The sequence below is a fragment of the Phocoena phocoena genome, chromosome 16, assembly GCF_963924675.1.
Source record: "Phocoena phocoena chromosome 16, mPhoPho1.1, whole genome shotgun sequence".
NCBI lineage: Eukaryota > Metazoa > Chordata > Mammalia > Artiodactyla > Phocoenidae > Phocoena > Phocoena phocoena.
The window spans coordinates 31939489-31963627 of NC_089234.1; the positions used below are offsets into that span (position 1 = coordinate 31939489).

At 44.5% G+C, this 24139-nt stretch overlaps 1 protein-coding gene and 1 pseudogene across 1 annotated transcript in view; both read left to right on the plus strand.

Moving 5' to 3' along the window:
* The window catches only part of SORBS1 (sorbin and SH3 domain containing 1), a 239875-nt gene that overhangs the window by 42292 nt on the left and 173444 nt on the right, over positions 1–24139 (plus strand). The gene's annotated exons all lie outside the window — the stretch shown is intronic.
* LOC136136764 (U6 spliceosomal RNA) lies at positions 21958–22055 on the plus strand (annotated as a pseudogene).

A 24139-nucleotide genomic window follows, 5' to 3' on the forward strand; every position in this document is an offset into this window, starting at 1 on the left:
GGAAAGCTGGGATTTAAACCTTCTGGCACTGCCAAACCTGCCTGTGCTCTCTTCTGCCTCTCCCTCCTGTAGATGGACTTTTGTGGCTTGATCTGAGGATCCAACCACCATCTCCATGTTGTGTCCATGGAAAAATGCAATCTGAGTTCCAGCCTTCCAGTTTACACATGAACTTGGTGCATAGCCCATTTATCAGTTGAGGATCGTTGTCTGTGTCAGGTCAGCATTGAGTCTAAGTGAATCTGTCTTGAAGTGGGTTTAAAATTGCTTTTTCAGTTCAAATCCAGAATTAATGGAGGATAGTCTTAGCAATAGTCACTTGAGGTAAGTAACATAGGCTGGATAAAAAGGAATATCAATATCATTCCTGCTGCCAGCAGTGTCCCTGGGGGCCATGGGAAAAAAGAAATTGGTATGGGCTGGTAACTCTTTTTTTCCAACTTTATTTTATTTATTTACCTTTGGCTGCGCTGGGTCTTTGTTGCTGTGTGTGGGCTTTTTCTAGTTGTGGCGAGTGGGAGCTACTCTTCTTTGCGGTGCCTGGGCTTCTCATTGCGGTGGCTTCTCTTGTTGTGGAGCACGGGCTCTAGGCACGTGGGCTCAGCAGTTGTGGCTCGGTAGAGCCCGCAGGCTCAGTAGTTGTGGTGCACGGGCTTGCTCTGCAGCATGTGGGATCTTCCCGGACCAGGGATCGAAGCCGTGTCCCCTGCATTGGCAGGCAGGTTCTTAACCACTGTGCAACCAGGGAAGTCCTGGGCTGGTAACTCTTAATTATTTAGAGTTAAGTCTTGGTGACTTTCCAGTGGCTTGTCAGTGATGGCTCTGGGTGAGGGTAACTCTGTCGGTCACTCCATCTCTCTGAACCTCAGTCTCTCTACCTATAAGATGGGATAATAATTCTGCTTTATCTACCTCAGCATTGCTATGAGATTCAAACGAATGATAGGACCTTAGGATTAGAAGGGGGTATCCCTAAGATATTATATTTGAAAGTGTTTTGTAGGCCTAGGTAAATGCATGCCACACTTTTGTTGACTTACCATTATGGTTCATATTAACAGCGTAAAACACTGGTTCTCAAACTTCAGCTGTTGATTAGAATTACCTTCAGAGCTCATTAAGCTACAGGTTGCTGGGCTCCTCCTCCAGAATTTCTGATTCAGTAGCTCTAGAGTGGGACCAAAGGACTTGTATTTCTAATACGTTCCCACATAATGCTGATGTTGCCGGCCACCTCGCTCATACCACTCAGATCTGCAGCTGCTTGGCTCTGCCGCTCCCTCAGGCCTAGGGAGAGACAGGTGAAACCCATTGACCCTTGGGGGATGGTGAGTGTAGATGTCAGTTCCGGACCATGTGGTAACCAGACCGAGTAAGTGGGCATTGGCCAAGTGGCTGTGATGTCTGGAGTTGGGTGGAAGCACTTCACTGTTTCCTTGGAATCCCTTAGGACTTGGTAGTCACCACTTCTCAGGGCTGTGGTGCCGGGGGCAGAAGGAACCTATTGCAGGGGGCTTTGGGCCAAACTTGGACAGTCCCATCCACATTGGTGAACTCCTCCATTCTTCTATTTTAATTTTTTATTTACTTATTTTTTTGGCCGCTCTGTGCAGCTTGTGGGATCTTAGTTCCCCAACCAGGGATCGAACCCAGGCCCGGGCACTGAAATCGCTGAGTTCTAACCACTGGATCTCCAGGGAATTCCTGAACTCCTCCATTCTTGGGGCTGGCCCAGATCCACTCAAACTCAAGCCCTCTTTGGCTCCTGTAAAGAAATCACCTTTCTTCTGATCTTCCAAGGTTGCAGAGGAGGGAGAGTCTCCGTGTTGGGCTGGGTGGCTCATCATCACATTCTCTCTCGCGCTAAGAGATTTCCCACTGATTGTTCCAGCCTCTTTCTTCTCTCTCTTCACATGTGTGGTTTCTGCTTAAATCTCTTTCCTCATTGAGGCACCCAGCCTTTTCCTAGTTACCCCCGTGTCAGAAGAGGACAGGCCAGAACAGGCTAGCAGTAGTTCTCACACTTTTGGGGTCACATTGAGTAACGGGTTAAAGACAGAGATTCCCTAGCCATGCCCTCAAAGATCCTGATTTCTCAGGTCTAGAGAGATTCTAGGGGTTCTGATGCCGGAATCTGAAAACCATGCTTAGGGAAATAACTAAAGAGATTTTGACTTGCTTTTCAGTCTGCCAGCATGTGGTGAGCACCACTTTTACACTGACCACCCCAGAGCCCCTGCTTGGTCATCTTTCCCGCTTAGAGTCTCCCACCTTGGAATCTATATTCCAGCCCCGAGAGAGACAAAGCCGTGGGGCTGGAAGGGGAGGGGGTTTGCTTAATGGTTGCTTTCTTTGTCGACCAACAGATGACCTGACCTTTGGTTTCTCTGAGAAGAAAACCTCAGGGTATCTGTTTTGCCCTCTAAAAGAGGTCTTTTACCTGGAGTGTATTTCCCAGTGCAAGGTCTGGGTGACCTTTGTAGCCCATATTTGCTCCATTCTCACAACTTTTTGTGACTGAAAATGGTTTTTAAGATTTTTCTTTTCCTTTATATGGCTGGCTGACTAGCTGTCACTGGGCTGATTTTTATCTCAAACTATAATGTAAGCGTCCTCGAAGTTAAGATGTCTACATGGTGCTGGGCATACAGATGTCTAATGGTGGGATAGGTTTACCATAATGTTTCTGGGCTGGGTTGGGCTGGGCTGGCCACTGCTTGATCCTTACATAGATCTCAAAACCATGACAGTAAGGGTCTAAAACTGGCTTGATCTCTACTGTGTCTCTTAGCTGGAAAGTCATTTTTAGTACAGGCCCTTGAGGATTACCGTCATCAAATAGTACTTCCAAGGAAAGAGCCCAAGGCAACTGAAGACCAAGGTTTTCACCCAAAATAGACCAGCATCAGGAAGGGAGCTGGTCAGACAACTCTTCCACTGCATCAGTGGTTGGCAGAGGCTCCTGGCTATGACAGAGTTAGCTGGGCATCCACCATGGTGGCGTATTACTCATAAGGCTAGTTGAGCATGTATGAGTTTTTGTGTATGAGAGAGAAGAGAAGAAGTCCTTACTTCAGACACCATTCTTCCTGTGTCTCCCAAGGGTATACTTTTGTCCCCTTAAATGTTGCTTGTTTCTTGTTTTTTCCACATAATAGTCAATGTTCAAGATTGTGGAGAGGAAAATTCAGGAAACGGCTAAAAAACCCAGTTTTCAAAAGGGTCTGGGCAAACTCTCAGCATTTTGTAAAGGGCTCTTTCTAGTCTGGATCCCTTCTGTGGTGTCATGCCAGATCCCTCCGGCAAGATTGCTGGGTGCTTGGCCCATTTTTGCTCTCAGTCTAAAGTAACTTCTCGGTTCATTCTAGTCCTTTTTAATCTGTGGCTTATTGCATTTGGGTTACTCAATTTAAAGCGAGAACATGGAATCAATTCAGTAGAACCACACACCCAAGGACAGAGCTGTGAGAGTCCTTCCTGGAGAGCCTAACTGGCCCACAGAGATCTCACAGCCATGTGCTGCCAGGGTCTTAAGCCCAAGTACCCCACCTCTGGATTTAATATTCTTCTCCATACCCTGAACTGCCATTGCAGAGATCCTGGTTTCCCTCCGCTCCTCCACTTGGCCAAACTGAAATGTGGCCAGTAGAGAAAGAAGGGTTTCCAGGGCTGAGGCCGATGGAACCATTTAAGTTCGAGGAGACTGATGAGGAAAGGGTTGGTATTCAGATTGCATTTTCAAATGGGCTGGGAATAACACTGGCTGTGAAAACATTATCAAAAATCTGCAAAATCAACATTCTTTCTTCCTGGTAAACATGAAAGCTCGGCAGCTGCACCTCCCGCTCACGTGTTGGGCCAACTGCTGTTAGGGACATCATGCCTCCCTTGGCAGTGCATGGGATCTGACTGGAGCCAGGGTTGGCATTCCAGCTCTTGCTGTGTGGATCAGGGCGTTTCAGGGCTCTCGAAAGCTGGGCCAGTCAGGTTGTCCTTGGACTTAAGCTGGGGCATATATCCATCCGTCCAGGGTTACATGGACCCTTTGATACGGCTGTCTGTCGCTAGTCAGGTTTTGCCAAGTCAAGACCCAATGCAGGCAGAAGAACTGATCCTAGTTAAAGGTGATTTGGGGGTGAATTCTTTTCCACCAGAATCCTCACCCTCTTAGTCACCTCATAACCTCTGTTATACAAGAGAATTTTGTTTATTTCAGAGAATCGGCCCACACACAGGTTTGAAGCCAGTCCAAAAGGAACATTTGTCACTGTATAAAAACTTACCTTGCTGCTCTTTGAGAACTGAACTGCCCGTTTTAGTCGCCCCTCCACACCCCCTCCCCCAGTTTCCTATAACATTTGCAGAAAACTTACTGTATGGGAATTTACTGGTTTATTTCTCAGAAACGGAGCAATTGCATGACTTTCTTCAGGAGATACTTGGGAAAGGCAGAGCTCTCTCATTTACGCTCTTTTCTTCCTTTAAAAATTTTTTCATGTATCTTCATAAGGAAAATGGCTTGGTACTGTTACCAAGAAGAATGCACCAGTGATTTTTTTTTTTTTTTTTTTTTTTTTTTTCCCCCCCCGGTACGCAGGCCTCTCACTGTTGTGGCCTCTCCCATTGCGGAGCACAGGCTCCGGACGCGCAGGCTAAGTGGCCATGGCTCACGGGCCCAGCCGCTCCGCAGCATGTGAGATCTTCCCGGACCGGGGCACGAACCCGTGTCCCCTGCATCGGCAGGCGGACTCTCAACCACTGCGCCACCAGGAAAGCCCTGTGTTCCTGTTTTAAACTTAAAGACCATTCTATTGTGCAAATGCAAAAAGTAATAAGAATATGATTTCAGTTCCATATTCCGTCAGGTTGAGGGTGTCAGGGGAAAAGTATAGGTGTGAGAGGATGAAACAAGAAAGTGGGGTGGAGTGGGGAGGAGAGCTAGTGAAAGGTGGGTTGGGAGAGAGAAGCGAAGACATGCATGGGAAGAAACAAGGCAAACAGGGAGAGAGTCAGAAAACATAATTTGAGGTGAAACCAATTTCCAGTAAGGCTTCCACCCCACTGCTGCAATTTGATGTCTAAGAATACTGAAAATCACAATACCCTATCCAAAAAGTATTTTTTTCTTTGTAAATACACCATGTAGTCAAAATATGACAACCTGGCATGTCTATCTTAATATATAGAAAAGCTTGATATTGACTGATGATATACGAAGCGAAGGCCCAAGTTATTTAATACTTTAATGAATAAAATATTCCTTCTCCAAAATCAAACAGAAACCTTATGGTCATTGGATGACTCCAAAGAGTTAAAAAAAATTCTTCTTATTGATACATGTATGTATACATATACACATATATAAAAAGAAACTACCTCCAAATCATCCAGTGATTCTCTCTGGATGATGATTTTATAACTATTTATTTTAAGTTGGGAAATAAAATACATACATCCAAGGTATCCTAGCCCTGTTCCCTCTTTTCTTCTTTTTACAATTTGTAGTTTTGTGTTTTTTTAACATCTTTATTGGAGTATAATTGCTTTATAATGGTGTGTTAGTTTCTGCTGTATAACAAACTGAATCAGCTATACATAAACACATATCTGCATATCTCCTCCCTCTTGCGTCTCCCTCCCACCCTCCCTATCCCACCCCTCTTGGTGGACAAAAGCACCGAGCTGATCTCCCTGTGCTATGCGGCTGCTTCCCACTAGCTATTTTACATTTGGTAGTGTATATATGTCCATGCCACTCTCTCACTTCGTCCCAGCTTACCCTTCCGCCTCTCCGTGTCCCCAAGTCCATTCTCTACGTCTGCGTCTTTGTCTTTATTCCTGTCCTGAAGAAAAACGTTCTTCAGAACCTTTTTTTTTTTTTTAAGATTCCATATGTATGTGTTAGCATACAATATTTGTTTTTCTCTTTCTGACTTAATTCACTCTGTATGACAGTCTCTAGGTCCGTCTACCTCGCTACAAATAACTCAATTTCGTTTCTTTTTATGGCTGAGTAATATTCCGTTGTATATATGTGCCACATCTTCTTTATCCATTCATCTGTCGATGGACACTTAGGTTGCTTCCATGTCCTGGCTATTGTAAGTAGAGCTGCAATGAACATTGTGGTATGTGACTCTTTTCTTTTTTTTTTGGCGGTACGCAGGCCTCTCACTGTTGTGGCCTCTCCCGTTGAGGAGCACAGGCTCCGGACGCGCAGGCTCAGTGGCCATGGCTCACGGGCCTAGCTGTTCCGCAGCATGTGGGGTCTTCCCAGACCGGGGCACAGACCCATATCCTCTGCATCGGCAGGTGGACTCTCAACCACTGTGCCACTAGGGAAACCCCACATGACTCTTTCTGAATGATGGTTTTTTGAGGGTATACGCCCAGTAGTGGGATTGCTGGGTCGTATGGTAGTTCTATTTTTAGTTTTTTAAGGAACTTCCATACTGTTCTCCATAGTGGCTGTATCAATTTACATTCCCTCCAACAGTTCAAGAGGGTTACCTTTTCTCCACACCCTCTCCAGCATTTATTGTTTGTCGATTTTTTCATGATGGCCATTCTGACTGGTGTGAGGTGATACCTGACTGTAGTTTTGATTTGCATTTCTCTAATGAATAGTGATGTTGAGCATTCTTTCATGTGTTTGTTGGCAATCTGTATATCTTCTTTGGAGAAGTATCTATTTAGATCTTCTGCCCAGTTTTGGATTGGGTTGTTTGTTTTTTTGATATTGGGCTACATGAGCTGCCTGTATATTTTGGAGATTAATCCCTTGTCACTTGATTCATTTGCAAATATTTTCTCCCATTCTGAGAGTTGTCTTTTTGTCTTGTTTATGGTTTCCTTTGCTGTGCAAAAGCTTTGAAGTTTCATTAGGTCCCATTTGTTTATTTTTGTTTTTATTTCCATTTCTCTAGGAGGTGGGTCAAAAGAACTTTGCTGTGATTTATGTCATAGAGTGTTCTGCCTATGTTTTCCTTCCTCTAAGAGTTTTATAGTGTCTGGCCTTAAATTTAGGTCTTTGATCCACTTTGAGTTTATTTTTGTGTATGGTGTTAGGGAGTGCTCTAATTTCATTCTTTTACATGTAGCTGTCCAGTTTTCCCAGCACCACTTATTAAAGAGACTATCTTTTCTCCATTGTATATTCTTGGCTCCTTTATCAAAAATAAGATGACCATATGTACGTGGGTTTATCTCTGGGCTTTCTATCCTGTTCCATTGATCTATATTTCTGTTTTTGTGCCAGTACCATACTGTCTTGATTACTGTAGCTTTGTAGTATAGTCTGAAGTCAGGGAGCCTGATTCCTCCAGCTCCGTTTTTCTTTATCAAGATTGCTTTGGCTGCTCATGGTCTTTTGTGTTTCCATACAAATTGTGAAATTTTTTGTTCTAGTACTGTGAAAAATGCCATTGGTAGTTTGATAGGGATTGCATTGAATCTGTAGATTGCTTTGGGTAGTATAGTCATTTTCACAGTGTTGATTCTTCCAATCTAAGAACATGGTGTATCACTCCATCTGTTTATATCATCTTTAATTTCTTTCATCAGTGTCTTATAGTTTTCTGCATACAGGTCTTTTGTCTCCTTAGGTAGGTTTATTCCTAGGTATTTTATTCTTTTTGTTGCAGTGGTAAATGGGGGTGTTTCCTTAATTTCTCTCTCAGGTTTTCATCATTAGTGTATAGGAATGCAGGAGATTTCTGTGCATTAATTTTATATCCTGCTAGTTTACCAAATTCATTGATTAGCTCTAGTAGTTTTCTGGTTGCACCTTTGGAATTCTCTCTGTATAATATCATGTCATCTGCATACAGTGACAATTTTATTTCTTCTTTTACGATTTGGATTCCTTTTATTTCCTTTTTTTCTCTGATTGCTGTGGCTAAAAATTCCAAAAGTATGTTGAATAATAGTGGTGAGAGTGGGCAACCTTGTCTTTTTCCTGATCTTAGTGGAAATGGTTTTAGTTTTTCACTATTGAGAACAGTGTTGGCTGTGGGTTTGTCATATATGGCCTTTATTGTGTTGAGGTAAGTTTCCTCTATGCCTACCTTCTGGAGAGTTTTTATCATAAATGGGTGTTGAATTTTGTCAAAAGCTTTTTCTGTATCTATCGATATGATCATATGGTTTTTCTCCCTCAGTTTGTTAATATGGTTTATTACATTGATTTGCGTATATTGAAGAATTCTCGCATTCCTGGGTTAAACCCCACCAGATCATGGTGTGTGATCCTTTTCATGTGCTGTTGGATTCTGTTTGCTAGTATTTTGTTAGGATTTTTGCATCTACGTTCATCAGTGATGTTGGTCAGTAGTTTTCTTTTTTTGTGACATCTTTGTCTGGTTTTGGTATCAGGGTGATGGTGGCCTCGTAGAATGAGTTTGGGAGTGTTCCTCCCTCTGCTATATTTTGTAAGAGTTTGAGAAGGATAGATGTTAGCTCTTCTCTAAATGTTTGATAGAATTCGCCTGTGAAACCATCTGGTCCTGGGCTTTTGTTTGTTGGAAGATTTTTTTTTTTTTTTAATTTACTTTTGGCTGTGTTGAGTCTTCATTGCTGTGTGCAGGCTTTCTGTAGTTGTGGTGAGCAGGGGCTACTCTTCGTTGTGGTGTGCAGGTTTCTCATTGTGGTGGCTTCTCTTGTTGTGGAGCATGGGCTCTAGGTGTGTGGGCTTCACTAGTTGTGACTTACGGGCTCTAGAGCGCAGGCTCAGTAGTCGTGGTGCACGGGCTTAGTTGCTCCGCAGCATGTGGGATCTTCCCGGACCAGGGCTGGAACCTGTGTCCCCTGCATTGGAAAGCGGATTCTTAACCACTGCGCCACCAGGGAAGTCCATCTTTTAGTTTTACTGATCTTAGCTATTGTTTCCTTCATTTCTTTTTCATTTATTTCTGATCTGATCTTTATGATTTCTTTCCTTCTGCTAACTTTGGGTTTTTTTTTTTTCTTTCTCTAATTGCTTTAGATGTAAGGTTAGGTTGTTTATTTGAGATGTTTCTTGTTTCATGAGGTAGGATTATATTGCTATAAACCTCCCTCTTAGAACTGCTTCTGCTGCATCCCATAAGTTTTGGGACGTTATATTTTCATTGTTATTTGTTTCCAGGTATTTTTTGATTTCCTCTTTGATTTCTTCAGTGATCTCTTGGTTATTTAGTAGTGTATTGTTTAGCCTCCATGTGCTTGTATTTTTTACAGATTTATTCCTGTAATTGATACCTACTCTCATAGCACTGTGGTTGGAAAAGATACTTGATACGATTTCAGTTTTCTTAAATTTACCAAGGCTTGATTTGTGACCCGAGATATGATCTATCCTGGAGAATGTTCCATGAGCACTTGAGAAGAATGTGTATTCTATTGTTTTTGGATGGAATGTCCTGTAAATATCAATTAAGTCCATCTTGTTTAATGTATCATTTAAAGCTTGTGTTTCCTTATTTATTTTCATTTTGGTTGATCTGTCCATTGGTGAAATGGGGTGTTAACGTCCCCTACTATGATTGTGTTACTGTCGATTTCCCCTTTTATGGCTGTTAGTATTTGCCTTATGTATTGAGGTGCTCCTATGTTGGGTGCATAATTATTTACAATTGTTATATCTTTTTGTTGGATTGATCCCTTGATCATTATGTAGTGTCCTTCTTTGTCTCTTGTAATAGTCTTTATTTTAAAGTCTATTTTGTCTGATATGAGAATTGCTACCCCAGCTTTCTTTTGACTTCCATTTGCATGGAATATCTTTTTCCATCCCCTCACTTTCAGTCTGTATGTGTCCCTAGGTCTGAAGTTGGTCTCTTGTAGACAGCATATATATGTGTCTTGTTTTTGTATCCATTCAGCTAGTCTATGTCTTTTGGTTGGAGCATTTACATTTAAGGTAGTTATGGGTATGTGTGCTCCTATTCCCATTTTCTTAATTGTTTTGGGTTTTTATTGTAGATCTTTTCCTTCTCCTGTGTTTCCTGCCTAGAGAAGTTCCTTTAGCATTTGTTGTAAAGCTGGTTTGGTGGTGCTGAATTCTCTTAGCTTTTGTTTGTCTGTAAAGGTTTTAATTTCTCCATCAAATCTTAATGACATCCTTGCTGGGTAGAGTAACCTTGGTTGTAGGTTTTCCCTATTCATCAGTTTAAGTATGTCCTGCCACACCCTTCTGGCTTGCAGAGTTTCTGCTGAAAGATCAGCTGTTAACCTTATGGGGATTCCCTTGTCTGTTATTTGTTGTTTTTCCCTTGCTGCTTTTAATATTTTTTCTTTGTCTTTAATTTTTGATAGTTTGATTAATATGTGTCTTGGCCTGTTTCTCCTTGGACTTATCCTGTATGGGACTCTCTGCGCTTCTTGGACTTGACTATTTCTTTTCCCATATTAGGGAAGTTTTCAACTATAATCTCTTCAGATATTTTCTCAGTCCCTTTCTTTTTCTCTTCTTCTGGGACCCCTTTAATTCAAATGTTGGTGCATTTAATGTTGTCCCAGAGGTCTCTGAGACTGTCCTCAGTTCTCTTCATTCTTTTTTCTTTATTCTGCTGTGCAGAATAGTTATTTCCACTATTTTATCTTCCAGGTCACTTATCCGTTCTTCTGCCTCAGCTATTCTGCTATTGATTTCTTCTAGAGAATTTTAAATTTCATTTATTGTGTTGTTCAGCATTGTTTGTTTGCCCTTTAGTTCTTCTAGGTCCTTGTTAAACGTTTCTTGTGTTTTCTCCATTCTGTTTCCGAGATTTTGGATCACTTTACTATCATTAATCTGAATTCTTTTTCAGGTAAACTGCCTATTTCCTCTTCATTTGTTTGGTCTGGTGGGTTTTTACTTTGCTACTTCATCTGCTGTGTATTCCTTTGTCTTCTCATTTTGCTTAACTTACTGTGTTTGAGGTCTCCTTTCTGCAGGCTGCACGTTCGTAGTTCCCGTTGTTTTTGGTGTCTGCCCCTTGTGGTAAGGTTGGTTCAGTGGGTTGTGTAGGCTTCCTGGTGGAGAGGACTGGTGCCTGTGTTCTGGTGGATGAGGCTGGATCTTGTCCTTCTGGTGGGCAGGACTCCATCTGGTGGTGTATTTTGGGGTGTGTGTGACCTTATGATTTTAGGCAGCCTCTGCTAATGGGTGGGGTTGTGTTCCTTTCTTGCTAGTTGTTTGGCATAGGGTGTCCAGCACTGTAGCTTGCTGATCGTTGAGTGCAGCTGGGTCTTATCATTGAGATGGAGATCTCTGAGAGAGCTTTTGCTGTTTGGTCCACGAGAGACCTCCTGGCCCCACGAAATATCAACGACTTGAACTCTGTTCTCCCACCTCAGAGGCACAGGCCTGACACCCGGCTGGAGCACCAAGACTTTTTCAGCCACCCAGCTGGTCTTCCTAAAGCTGGGCCGCCTGCAGCAGCCTGACCAATGGAATATTCAAATTGGAAATGTTGCCTTAGCACTGGGTGCTAGAGGAGATCTCCATCGCTCCGTACCAGAAATACAAAAGGATGGACAGCTCCTCTAAGCTGGGGTTTTTATGAATGTGAAGTGGCTTCTCCACTGTCTCTTTCCCTGTCTCCCAGCTGAAGCAGAAGACTCTGAGGCTTTAGAACAGGGCAGTACTCCTCAACATTGTCGAGGTCATCAAAAATGAGGGAAGTATGAGAAATTCTCACAGCCAAGAGGAGCCTCTGGAGACGTGAAGACTGAATGTAATGCTGTATGAAATCAGCAACGTTGGGGAAATTTTCTCGACTTTCCCAGAATGCTAGTCCATACTGCAGAGAGTTATGTAGTAAGGCTAATTATTGACAATGTTCTGAAAAGGTAACAACACCAATAAACTTTTCTGGATTTGCAAAAGAAAAAGAAAACAGCTGGCTCTGCTGGCAGTCGAGCTTCCAGAGCTAACTGGCATGCCATCTGCTCGCAGCAGAGTGGGAACCATGGTTCATGTGTCGCACCAGCGTTCGTGTTAAGAAGGTTGCCCCAACAAGCCTGGGCAACTTCGCTTCCGTGCAGGTTGCTGGGGGGAGGGGTGGCGGCAGCAGCATCCACAGTGTGTATATCGTTTTTCCGAACTCCATCTGCTCCAATTTTTAGTTTTTATCAAATTTACACATGCATATAGTTTCAAGAATCAAACAGTTCTCCAGGAACACCCTCTCCTGCCTCCCCTCCCCCTACCTGCCATCCCCTGTGGCAGTCACTTAAAAATCATAGCTGATTCTTTTGGTGTTTACTTACACGTTTTTCAATAACTTGCATGTTTTGCTACTCTGGGGTATTATCTATTGGCTCCTCCTGAGGATTTTGCTCTCCTCCCCCTCCCCATGCGCTGTGCCCCAACCCCCTTATCTTTGGAGGAAGAAAAATCCTGTCTTCTGCAGAAGTCAGGAGCGTCATGCCTTATCCTGGAGGGACATGGGGGTCCCTACGTGGAATAACATGCACATCTTTTGGTCTTTTGTGATCTTGCCAATAAGACTTTAAAGTCTGTCCAAAATTCTAAGCTGTAGGTTTGAATTAGACTGTGTGTTGTTACTAGCTCTGTGGACCAACCATAACCAAGGGCCCGTTAGAAGCTGGATTGAATTAGGACGTCTTCTGGATATGGTTTTTCGGGACCTAAATGTCAACTTATTTTGTTGTCCTTTGCCTCTATCGTAGAATGTAGAAAAAGTACACTGTCCTAGTTAATTGCAGGCCATTGTTTGCTGGACTTGGTTATCTTGGGGGTCCTAGGAGGCCCCTTTCTTGACCTCTCAGCTCCAGGACACTCTTAAGGAGATGGCTTCTGCTTATATTTGACCGGTGATGTCCAGGGTTTGTGGGAAAGTGGCAGAGCTGCCTGTGTCTTGGGGACCCAGAGGGATCTGTATTAAATCCTAAAAGTGCCACCTTTTCCTGCTGCAGTCCAGTCTCAGGATAGGGCATGTGGACTCTACTCCGAGTCTCAGCATTCCACTTTGTTTCCAGAGCCACCCACAGACACCTCTGAATTCTTTGTCCATTCCTAGAGGACATGCTTCTGGGCTTACCCGTGTCCTCCAGGCTCAGGAGTGACTCCCATCTCTTGCCCTTTGCCTCTATCTGTGGCCCTTCTGAGTTCTGGAGAAGACTTCACTGGAACTCATGCCAGTGATCTTGCCATCTTTCTCGTTAATGAGGAATGAGGGAAGGCAACAGGGCAGCACCTTCTGAAATGAAGGCTGAATTTTAAAGTTGTGAGGGACCTTGGAAGCCACATGGTTTGTATAACTCTGCTTGCATACGTCCGGCAGTGTGACTCTCACTGAAGGAGCCACCCTTTTCCAGTGATGGGTGCTCATCTCTTGAAAAGTTCTTGCCTGCTGAACGGACATCCTTGTCTGGGATGCCCCTCCACTAAACAGATGAGGACAGCCTTGAAACTAGTCAACAAATTGTTCTTCCTGTTTTTCTGGCCTAAGTGGTATCGAACATGGTTTTAAGAGGCAGCCATAAAAGATGCTGGTAAAAACTCATGTTTTCTAGGCACCGAGTGTGTTGCCAGAGAGGTTCAGTTTTGTTTTTCTTTATCGTTATGATTTTGATTTATTTGCATCTGATAGAATGGTATCAGTGACATGGGGAATAATTACATCTCTTTTGAAATTCTACCCTGGAGCCCCACCAGGAACTGACCCAGATTTGTGCCAAGGAACACATCATAGGCTTTGGGTTTTTTAAAATGTGTACTTAAAACACTCTTTTGAAATGCTAGACTTTTTGATACTTAAACAGCATTGTTTTAATGGGTGGAGTTCTTTTTTGATCCTCTAAGTTTAAATTTCTTAGCTCAGGGGTGGCCATAGTGACCATCCTGTATTGTGAGTTCAAGAGGCCTCTGAGAGGCAAGCCCTGCACACGTGTGTGTGCGTGTGTGCGCGTGCACTTGTCTCCCTTTTGTCAACCAGTTCTAAACTTTTCTTGATTCTTACTGCTTTTACTGAATCTTCAGAAATGCTGGCCATTTTAGGAAAGCCATGTGACATAATTCTTTAAATAAATAAAAATTATTTGACTTAGAGCAACTGGCAGCAATAAATCAACATGGTTGGATTATCATTTCCTTTGAGATTTCCTTTGTTTTCCCAGCTTTATATGACGAACATGTATTATTTTTATATTAGAGGAAATTATTTGGGAAAGCATGGCTGCTTCCAAACTTATTCTTAATCTGCCAATGAGGTAACAAGGTGGAGGATACAGGAGGGGATAACAGATTGGAACGTAGGGATGTTGGGAGCCAGGGCTGCCATGGGAACTGTTATTGCCAGTCTTTTTTACCATCAAAAATGCCTCTTTTATTTTTATACGTATTTATTTTTCTTCTAAATGCCCCTTGCTTTGAAAGATTTCATCTAACCCAACATGGTATTTGTTAAATAGTAATTCCTCCATTGTTGATCAGTCAAAGACTAACTGCCTATTGGAGAGTTACTGGGTTGCTTTATGGAGTTGATGCTGTTCCAGCTGAGAGTAGAGACATGTGATATTTGAGTTGGCCCTTCGTTAGGCACTCATCTATGTTCTCCACCTTCATTGCTACCTAAGGTGGGACTTTCTGAGCTGAGGACCCAAGGTTGGGGTTCTACAGTTAGAGCTCTTCTGTATTTTGGGCTCAAGACCCTGTATTCCCTCTGGTACTGGTATTTCTCCCCAACAAACCTGCCTTGATTTTGTTTTTAAATGCAACATCTAAAAAACCACAAAACCAGTAGTACAGTAAGGCTTCATGGCTGTGCTAACCTTTTTCTGCCTCATCCTTCATCATCCTCATCGTAGTAATAACAGTTGGTTATCGGTTGAGTTCGTGCTTAAGGTGTACCGGATACATGTTAAATGTCTACACAGATGATCTCATTTGACCCTCATAATTCTTCCTCTGTGAAGCAAGGACTGTTAATTAGCCCCCGCATTTTACTGATGGGGAAGCTGAGACTCAGAGGTTGAGTAATTTGTCCAAGGTCGTGAGGCCAAAGAACAGCAAAGCCAGGACTTGAGTTGCTTCCCATCTCTTACACCTTCCTTTAATCTCTTTCCTCTTTAATCCTTTCTTTACAGACCAAGACCTCAGCTTTGGATCTTCTTCACATCCCAACACATCACCTTGTTGTGTACCTGGAATTAGTTGATTCTCTCTTCACAGTTCCCCAGTAGGGGAAGAATCCACAAAGTTTTCATTAGATTCTCAAAGGGATCTATGACCCAATAAAAGTTAACGTAGACCACGTTCCACATGCTATCCTTGGAATGGAACTGAGGTCATCCTGTGGGCAGGGAAGCACCTCCTCTAGCATCCTCACTGTTCCAGAAGGAAGGGGTTTGAGGCTTTCTCTGCTGGAGAGCAGGAGAAAAAGAACTCTGGTGAATTGCACTGGAGGCACTAAATAGGCATTTCTGTGGCTGAGAAATGCCTCCTTGGATCCCTTAAGACCCCACCCTAACAGTGGGAAATTAAAAAGGACAGAACCAGATCCCAGCTCCAATTGCCACACATTCAGGAATAAACGCACTCTATCCGGGCCCATCAGGGTGCAGGAGGAGGGCTTCTGGCACTGCGGCCGAGCCCGTGCATCCCAGGTGTCTGGACTCTTCCCCAGAAAAAGTGCAGTGATAATAACATTTATGTTGTAGGCATTGTGCTAAGCACTTACATGTATTACCTCTTTTAATCTTCCTCATAACCCTATGAGGTGTGGAGTGTTGTTATCCCTATTCTACAAATGAGGAAACTGAAGCCCTGAGATGTTTAATGACTTCCCTGTGGATATGCATTTAGAAAGTGGTTGGGTCTTTACATAGGATTTCAGTTGCACCCCAGGACCTGGAGTACAGGCCTGTACTCAGTTCTAGAGTACAGGCCACCACCTGCATTGCTTAAAGATGGGAACGTGTACATGTAACGGGGTATTAGGTAGATACCAACCCCCAGAGCTGGTGATGAACCTGCTTGTCAAGGTGGTGGAGGAAGGGGAGGCTGCTCTTGGCTCCCCTTTTACAGAATCCTCCCCCATCCTTTTGGACCAGTTAGGTGCATCTGCGTGGAGTTTCTAAGTGTCCAAGCTTTGCAGGGCTCCCACACAGTTATCTCATCTGCATTTATCAGCAGGTGGGGAGTCAGCCAATCTGGGCTTCCCCCCTGGTTCTGCCCGTCCAAGCTGTGTGACTTGGGGGGTCATTCAGGCTCTCCGAGTCTCTCTGCTCATTTGCAAACCAGGGAGTTTGAACTCTGGCCTTCATTAGGATGAGGAAGGGTCTCAGCACTGTGGGAGGAAGGCCCTGCCCTTAACGTGTCTTCATAAGCAAATGGCCTGCTCCAAGTACACGGTGCATGTTGTTCTGGTATTAAGATTAATGGGCCAGAAACCTACCTGTAAGTCTGGCCACACTTGCCAACTGTAGCTTTAGAAGGTACAGTGAGTATTTTCATAGAGCGATAGTGATCATCATAATTAAGGTTTTCCGATCGTTTGTGCTCCTCCTGTCTGCCTTTCTGTTCTGTTCTCCACCTGTTCATGACCCCCACTGCAGGTATCCTTAAAATCAGAGAGCTGTGGAATATCAGTGCTGGAGAGGAACTCTGATCACCTATGGCCAGCCTTCTCATTTTACAGGCATGGAAATAGGCTCAGAGAGGAATAGCAACTTGCCTGAGGCCATTCTTGGTAGAGCCAGCATGTAGGTTGGCATTCTTTTTTTAAACATCTTTATTGGAGTATAATTGCTTTACAATGGTGTGTTAGTTTCTGCTTTATAACAAAGTGAATCAGTTTGGCATTCTTTCACTTGTGCCCTGCAGCTGTCCCTTATCTCTCCTCTTAACTTCCTTCACAAGCAGACATAACTTTTCATCAGTTTTTACCTTGTATGGCTCTTATGGCCTGTACTTGCTTCCTTGAAAGTAGAGGCTGGGTCATTCTCATCATAGTTTCTCCCTCTTCCTCCTCACTGTCCCTGTGTGTGATGAACAAAGGAACAAGGCCATTGCATAAGCAGAGCCATCTCAGAAGTCCTTTATGGTGCTAGGCCCACTGTTCCACATATTCAGATCATTGTGACTTCTCCAAGCACCAGGATGAATCTCTGCTGTGGACAGAGACCTAGGAAATAGCCCTCTCCATATACTACTTTATCCCATTAATGTAGTAATGGATATACACAGCCAGTGTGTTACCGGAAGCTCTTGGAAGCCAAGACGTGTTGGCTTCTTCATGGCTGTGCTGGGGCTTTCTCTCCAGCAGCGGTATAATCTGGGTATAAAGAGCATCTTTTCTGATCTGAGTGGTGACATTTAACTCTATCCCTTTGCCACATGGCACGTGTTTATAGACTTTCTCCTCTTCTCTCTGTTAAACATAATTGTTGTCTATTACTCAGCTTTCCCAGTTACCCTACCTTTTAAGGAGAATTTTCTCTTGGTTAGCTCAGTTCCTGGTCCTTTTCTATATAGAGGCAATGAGCGGAGGATGAGCTGGAGGGCCGGTCAGAGTTTGTGTGAGTGTGGATATGTGAGTGCAGGTAAGGAGGGGCTGTATTTATATCTGAAAAGACTCAATACTTGTGTGTGAGAAGAAGGAACAGAGGCTAAAGGAAAGGAGAGGGAAAGTGTGTATGAGCTGGGAGTTGGGGAGAGTGGGAAGATGAAGAGAAGAGCCTTTAGAGGGATAGCTGCTCTCTCTGTATGGGATAGCAAGTGGTAGAGCAGGAGCAGAGGTTTTAAAGACAGCTCCCAATGCATTAAGAATTTAATTCCTGGGCTTCCCTGGTGGCGCAGTGGTTGAGAGTCTGCCTGCCAATGCAGGGGACACGGGTTCGTGCCCTGGTCTGGGAGGATCCCACATGCCGCGGAGCGGCTGGGCCCGTGAGCCATGGCCGCTGAGCCTGCACGTCTGGAGCCTGTACTCTGCAACAGGAGAGGCCCCGACAGTGAGAGGCCTGCGTACCGCAAAAAAAAAAAAAAAAAAAAAGAATTCCTTCCCATTGGTGTTCAAGAGATCAGTAACATTTTGCGTTTTATGTTTGGGCTGGATTGTTTGCTTACATGGCTCCCAAGTGAAGACAGGGCTACGTGGGGACTCAGTTATGTTCATGCTACTCTGGCATGTTCTAGCTGGGAGACAGAGGCCAACTGTGGGGCAGAAGAATGCGAGAAGCAGACTTCTGGTGTGGGGGGGTTGGTTTGGAAGAATACTCTGTGGTTGGGGTCCAGGGGCCCAGGGCTGGTGCTCCAGAGTCAGCTTGTAGTTTGTATTACTATGAACAAACCCCAGATCATTTTCCTGCATTAAAAATAAAAAATATATTGGAGTTCTCAGATTTGGTACTTATTCACTTTGTACCCAATTTCCAAAAAAATATGAGGCAGTTCAGACTCGGTGGAGAAAATGTAGTGATCCGTTCACATTGTATTTTTTTTCATAGATTTGCCCTAAGAAGGAAGAATAGGTTGAGTTTCGTGATCATATTTTACTGACAGAAATACTGGGAAGGATATTTAAATTTTTGTTCTCCAGGAAATTGCTCTTTTGTACTGGTTTGAGATGGAGAATGGCTTAGCACAGAGAAGGTTTTAAATCCAAGGGAAGGAGCAATGACTGGTCGAGATAAAGTTCTGTCTTCTGCCGGTGTGCCTCCTGGGGTTGGATTGATCTGTGCACTCTGCCTATCTAGCATTCGTGTTTGGTAAGATGACTTCTTCCACTGGTTGAAGGCCCCAGAAGAATAAACAGGCTACTGGAACTTGCAGGTCTGTCCATGGAAGTCCTGGCCTCTTTCTGGGCTCCTTGGAAAGCAGGAGGAACACTTCTGCAGAAGAGCCTGAAGGATTGGCCTGACATCCAGAAAGTTCAGGCAAGCGTTGGTGTTTTGGGTACCAGGCAAGGGCAGAAAGAGGACCTGTCCTGGACCCTCTTGTATGTTGCTGGTGGGAGTGCCAAGCAGCCTAGTCTTTTCAGCCCAATTGCCAAGTACTTTGAAATTGTACTTTTAGATCCTCTTAAGGGGCCTTGTGTGAAGGTAGGAAGTGTCAGCCACCTTTTGAAACAACATCCAAGGCAGACAGTCATTTCCCACCTAGCTTTACACGATGTCAGGGAAGTAGCCCTCTGCTGGGGAAGGGCCCTGGTCAGCTCCTGGCCTCTCCGTGAGCCACACCTGCCTTGTTCAGGCTGGCCTGCTGACTGTAGGCTGGGGAAGTCCCAAGGCAGCCCTAATGGTTTTGGTCACAGTTCCTCAGCCATGTCAGTTTCTCAGAGGGAATCCTAGGCCCTGGGCACCAGAACGTTCCAAGGTTCTTATGAGCAATGTGCCTACCTGGTCCCACACCAAGTGGACAGTCAGAGTCCCTGGTTGGGGGGGGCGGGGTTAGGGCTCCTCAGGTGATTCCTTTGTACCCTCTGGATGGAGACCCTCTGTGCCGTCCATCTGCAGTCACGGCCCAGTTCTGCACACTGTGGTTAGTAAATTTGATGCCAGGAGATCCTGGGTTCAAATTTTACGGACTTCAAGCAGTCAGGGAAGGAGGAGGGCGAGGAAGGTCACCGGTGTTGAGCACCAGCTTTGGGAAGATGTCAGCCTGGTTCTTCCAGTTACCGATTATGCTGCCCTCGGCCCAGCGTGCTGGGTGTTCTCATGCCCGTGTCTGGGAGGAACTGAGCTTCCAAGAGATCCAGAGCCTGCTGAGGATCATGCACGTGGTAGGTGACAGGCCTGAGCAGCGTCCTCATGTTTTTCCGTTAGGATTGTTAACGCCCACCCTAGAATGTTGAGTGTCTCCTCAAGCGTGGCTGTGTAATAGATGTGAGCCACATATGTCATTTAAGGTTTTTCTAGTAGCCACACTTAAAAAGGTAAAAAGAAATGAAATTAATTTTAACTATATATTTTTAACCCAGTATATCTAAAATATTATTTCAATATATAATCAGTATTTAAAAAAAAAAATCATTGAGCTATTTTACGTTTTTTTTCATACCAAGTCTTCAAAATCCAGTGTGTATGTTCCCCTTACAGTACATCTCAAGTCACACCAGTCACATTGCAAGGACTCAGTGACCACGTGTGGCTAGTGGCTGCCTTACAGGACTGCACAGCTTTGGCATCTCTTGGCTGGAGAGGTGTGTCTTGGCCGACTGCCCAGGGTAGCAAGGGGGTCACAGTTTTCTAAATTAATGGTTTCCAAACGCCACAGGATGAATCAGTCCTGGGCCGTCTGCAAGAGTGTCACCTGAGGAGCATCGTCTAGAGCCCCAGGTGATTCCCTGTAGCCTGATTGGAAACACTTCTCAAATCATTCACTGGGCAGTTCAGCAGCGTCCTGTGCCTTGGCCTCACCCCCCTTCGGGGACACTTGCATTCCAAGCACGTTCCTTTTGGGGGGTGGTGATGGTAGTGGTGTGAAGGGAAAGGTCGGGGAAGGCATGCCCTGAGGGCCTTTTCCCTCCCCTGCTAAACAGAGCTGCAGTTTCAGTGGAAAAACAAGATCTTGCTTATTTATCTGGATGTGATCATGCATAAGGGGTGGCACCTTCTCTTTTGGTGGCCGATAGCAGGATCCTGTGTTCTCAGGAAAGGTGAGACGAAAGAACCAAAATATTTAGTGCAGAATGGGTTACTGTGTGCTTAAGCTGTGTTCTTTTCCAGTGGTTTGGTTTTAAAATTTATTTGCTGACTTAGAGTAAAAAATTTGGTCTTAAAGAGTTACAGTCCAGGGTCCAAACCTCAAATGCCTCAGGCCGAGCAGGTAACATGCGTGAAGGGTAGGGGATTTCAAATCGAAACTCACAGGAATGTTTTTCACTTTCACAAAAATGTGGCCGTCTCCCTTTTTTCTGGAAATACAAGACCCTCTTGGTCTTTCATTTTCCTACTCTTGGTAGAGCAATGTTTCTAAGAGAAAAAGCACTGCAGGCACCATGATAAATAGCAACGGACACTTGGCCTTGGTGTTTCGGGAGAGGAATCTGAGAGCCATGGCTATGTAAGCGGGAACAGCTACTGCCCGGCCCCATCCAACTGCTGGCCTGGAGGCCCAATGTCACCAGATCTTGCTATTATTAAGGAGAAGCCACAAATCAGAGTATTTAAAAGGTAAAATCTTTGGGGTTTTAAAAGAAGTTTTAACCTTAGAAATAGACTCCTAGGAATTTGCCCCACCGCCAAAAGACACAGGGTCCTGTGTATCCTTCCCTCAGCCTCCCCCAGTAGTGGCATCTTACAGAACTAGTACAGCATCCAAACCAGGAAATGGGCACTTCTGCAATCTGCAGTCCTCATGCCGATTTCACCAGTTTATATATGTGCTCACTTGTGCGCGCATGTGAGGCACTTCAAGTGAGTGCACCTTTTCTGAGCACCACCTATGTGTCAGGTTCTGGGCCAACAGGGATGAGTTAGATTGGACCCCAGTGATCAAGGAACAGTCAGTTGGGGGAACCAGACAGAAGAAAGGGCTTCAGAATATATCATGATGGTGGGATAGAGGGGAAGGGCACTGGGCCCAACCACGGGGGCCTTGAGGGACAAGAGGGAGCTAACAGGTACCGAGGCAGCAGAGGGAGCGGCTTGAGCAAAGGCTTTGACTTTAGGCCTGGTGGGGCCACACAGCTGAGCTAGGAGCTGATTGGTGGTGATGGAGGCTGCAGTGGGAAGCTGGGGTATTGGAGATGAGTTGGAAGAGTAGCCCCTGTAGGTGGCTCCGAGGCTCCTCCCCCGAGAGTCTCTGCATTTGCTCCTCTCTCTACCTGCAGAGCTCTTTCCCTGTCTCTTGCCATGGCTGGGGTATTCTCACCAGGGACAGCTCAGATCAAATAGCATTTAACTGAGGCCAGCCCTGACTACCTAACTTTAGTGCCACCAGCAAAAACGACTTTCAATCTGTACTTATCTTATTTATCCCATCCAGGGGACAGGAATATTGCCTGACTTGTTTATCGTCAAGATTTTCTCGTGCTTGCTTCAGCACGAGAAAATTGGAATGATCTAGAGAAGATTAGCGTGGCCCCTGCACAAGGATGACACAAATTCGTGAAGTGTCCCATGTTTGTGGGAGGAATAAATTAGGAGTTTAGGATTAACATATATACACTAGTATATATAAAATAGGTAACCAACAAGGACCTACTATATAGCACAGGGAACTATATTCAATACTTTGTAATAACCTATAAAGGGAAAAGAATCTACAAAAGAATATATGTATAACTGAATAACTGCTGTACACCTGAAACTAACACAAAATGTTGTGTTAGTAAATCAACTGTACTTCAGTTTAAAAAAAAATTTTTTTTTCTCGGGGGCCCCCAAATCAGAACAGGAATCCTGAGGAGGTATCTTATTTTAGGACTGGGTGGGGAGAAAGGAAGGTATGACCACCTTTGGGAGGAAGAAAAGCATATTCCAGTGGAAGAAAGTATGAAGTCACTGTGAATCATTTAAAGTAGGTGTCCTTTTTTTTTTTTAAGGAGATAAAAATCATTTTTCAACTAATTTTATTCTACTTTAAGAGCTTTGTGTCATTCAGAGCACTTGGAAACTTCATTCTGCCTCCTACTGAATTTGTGGAGTAGGTGGGAGAACTATAAAAAGATCCCAAAGATCCACTTTCTTCTGCCAACGGGTGGGAAAGGGGGACAGCGGGGCAGTGGGACTAGAGGTGAGTGGGGTTTGGACATAGGAGCCCCCTGGGCATTGAGCATCTTGGAAACTTCAGTAGTGTTCAGGTCCTGAGGATATGGCACTGGGTCTGGCCCCGGCCCCAGTGGGATTTGCTGTGAGAAATAGGGAAGTGCTTTCCAAGGTCAAAACATGAGTGAAGTCATGTTAAAGCATTAAAGGCAGTGTGATTTTAAAAACTGCACAAAAAGGAAAGATAATTATTGTGAGTTGTTTTCTTCCCAAATTGGTCAGCCTCAAGGCCAGCTGGGGATTGATTTTTCTCCCCCTGGACTGTCTGGGTTTGTTGATGGAGGAGTTGGAATTTGTGAGGGAGGGGAGTCTCCCATGAGCTTGGGAAGAAAGTTGGGCCTTGGACTCAGAACAAGGAGAGAGGGGCCAAGTCTGAGAGGCAGGAGAGCAGGTAGGTAAGGTCGAGTTACCTTCAGCAGACATTCCTATGTGCCAGGCTTTGGGGGGCGGGGGTGTGTGCAGAGGGGGCAGAGCCAGGAGCTAGGTGAGTGCCATGGGCAGGATGCATCAAGGTCGTGTAGTTAGGTGGAGTTAGAGCACACACAGTAGCAGGGGTTGGGACAGGGAATGAAACCAGAAGTCCAGGGAATGGTCAGGGACCCAGAAGTTTCTAGGAGCTGAAGAGTAATAGGAAACAGCTCTGGCATCAAGCAGTCCCAGAAATTTGAAGTTATGTCATGTCATGCCTCATAACTAGAATTATCAGATTCCCGGTGAGATAGAAACCAGGCAGAGTACAGGTGCTTTGAACATCAGGTTGAGCGTTAGTGTCAGACCCTGGTTAGGGTCGACTAGGAACCTCAGATTACACATCTTGACTCTCTTCTTCTCTCCTTATCACCTGGTAGACTTTTCCATGCTGACTTTGGCCTTTGCAGGTGAACCTGACCTTGGGAGTCCAACTGGATCAGTGCTTTACCAGTACTAGACTAGCCTTCTGAGCACGGTCCTTCATAGTCCACTAAATTAGTGGACCAATTAGTGGATGCTTAGATTCCAGAGGCCAGTGGTAAGACTGAGTAGTTAGGGAATGGGTTGACTTGGTCATCTTTTAGCTGGGAGGTATGAAATTTGGGGTATATTTTGAAGGAATCTAGAGGGTTTGTAGTCACTATTGGGATACAGTGATCATAGGTCAAGCAAACAAAAGAGGTTAAACAACAACAAAAAGACAAAACGAATGTTGACATGATCCTTGTCCATACATATAGGTTAGTAGGAAAACAATGTAAAAATAAGTGATTTGTGCTCTGAAGGAGAGAGACATGGTAGTTAGGAGAACATGTATCCAGAGAGGCTCCCATTGGTCCAGAGCTGGTTGGATTGTTGGATTGATGTTGAGTAGGAATGAAGGTGGCTAAGGTGACTTTCACAACATCCAGGATTGTTCTGTGTTCTTGGGGTAGGCTAGAGATGGGGACGTAGATGAGGAAGGTGATGGTTC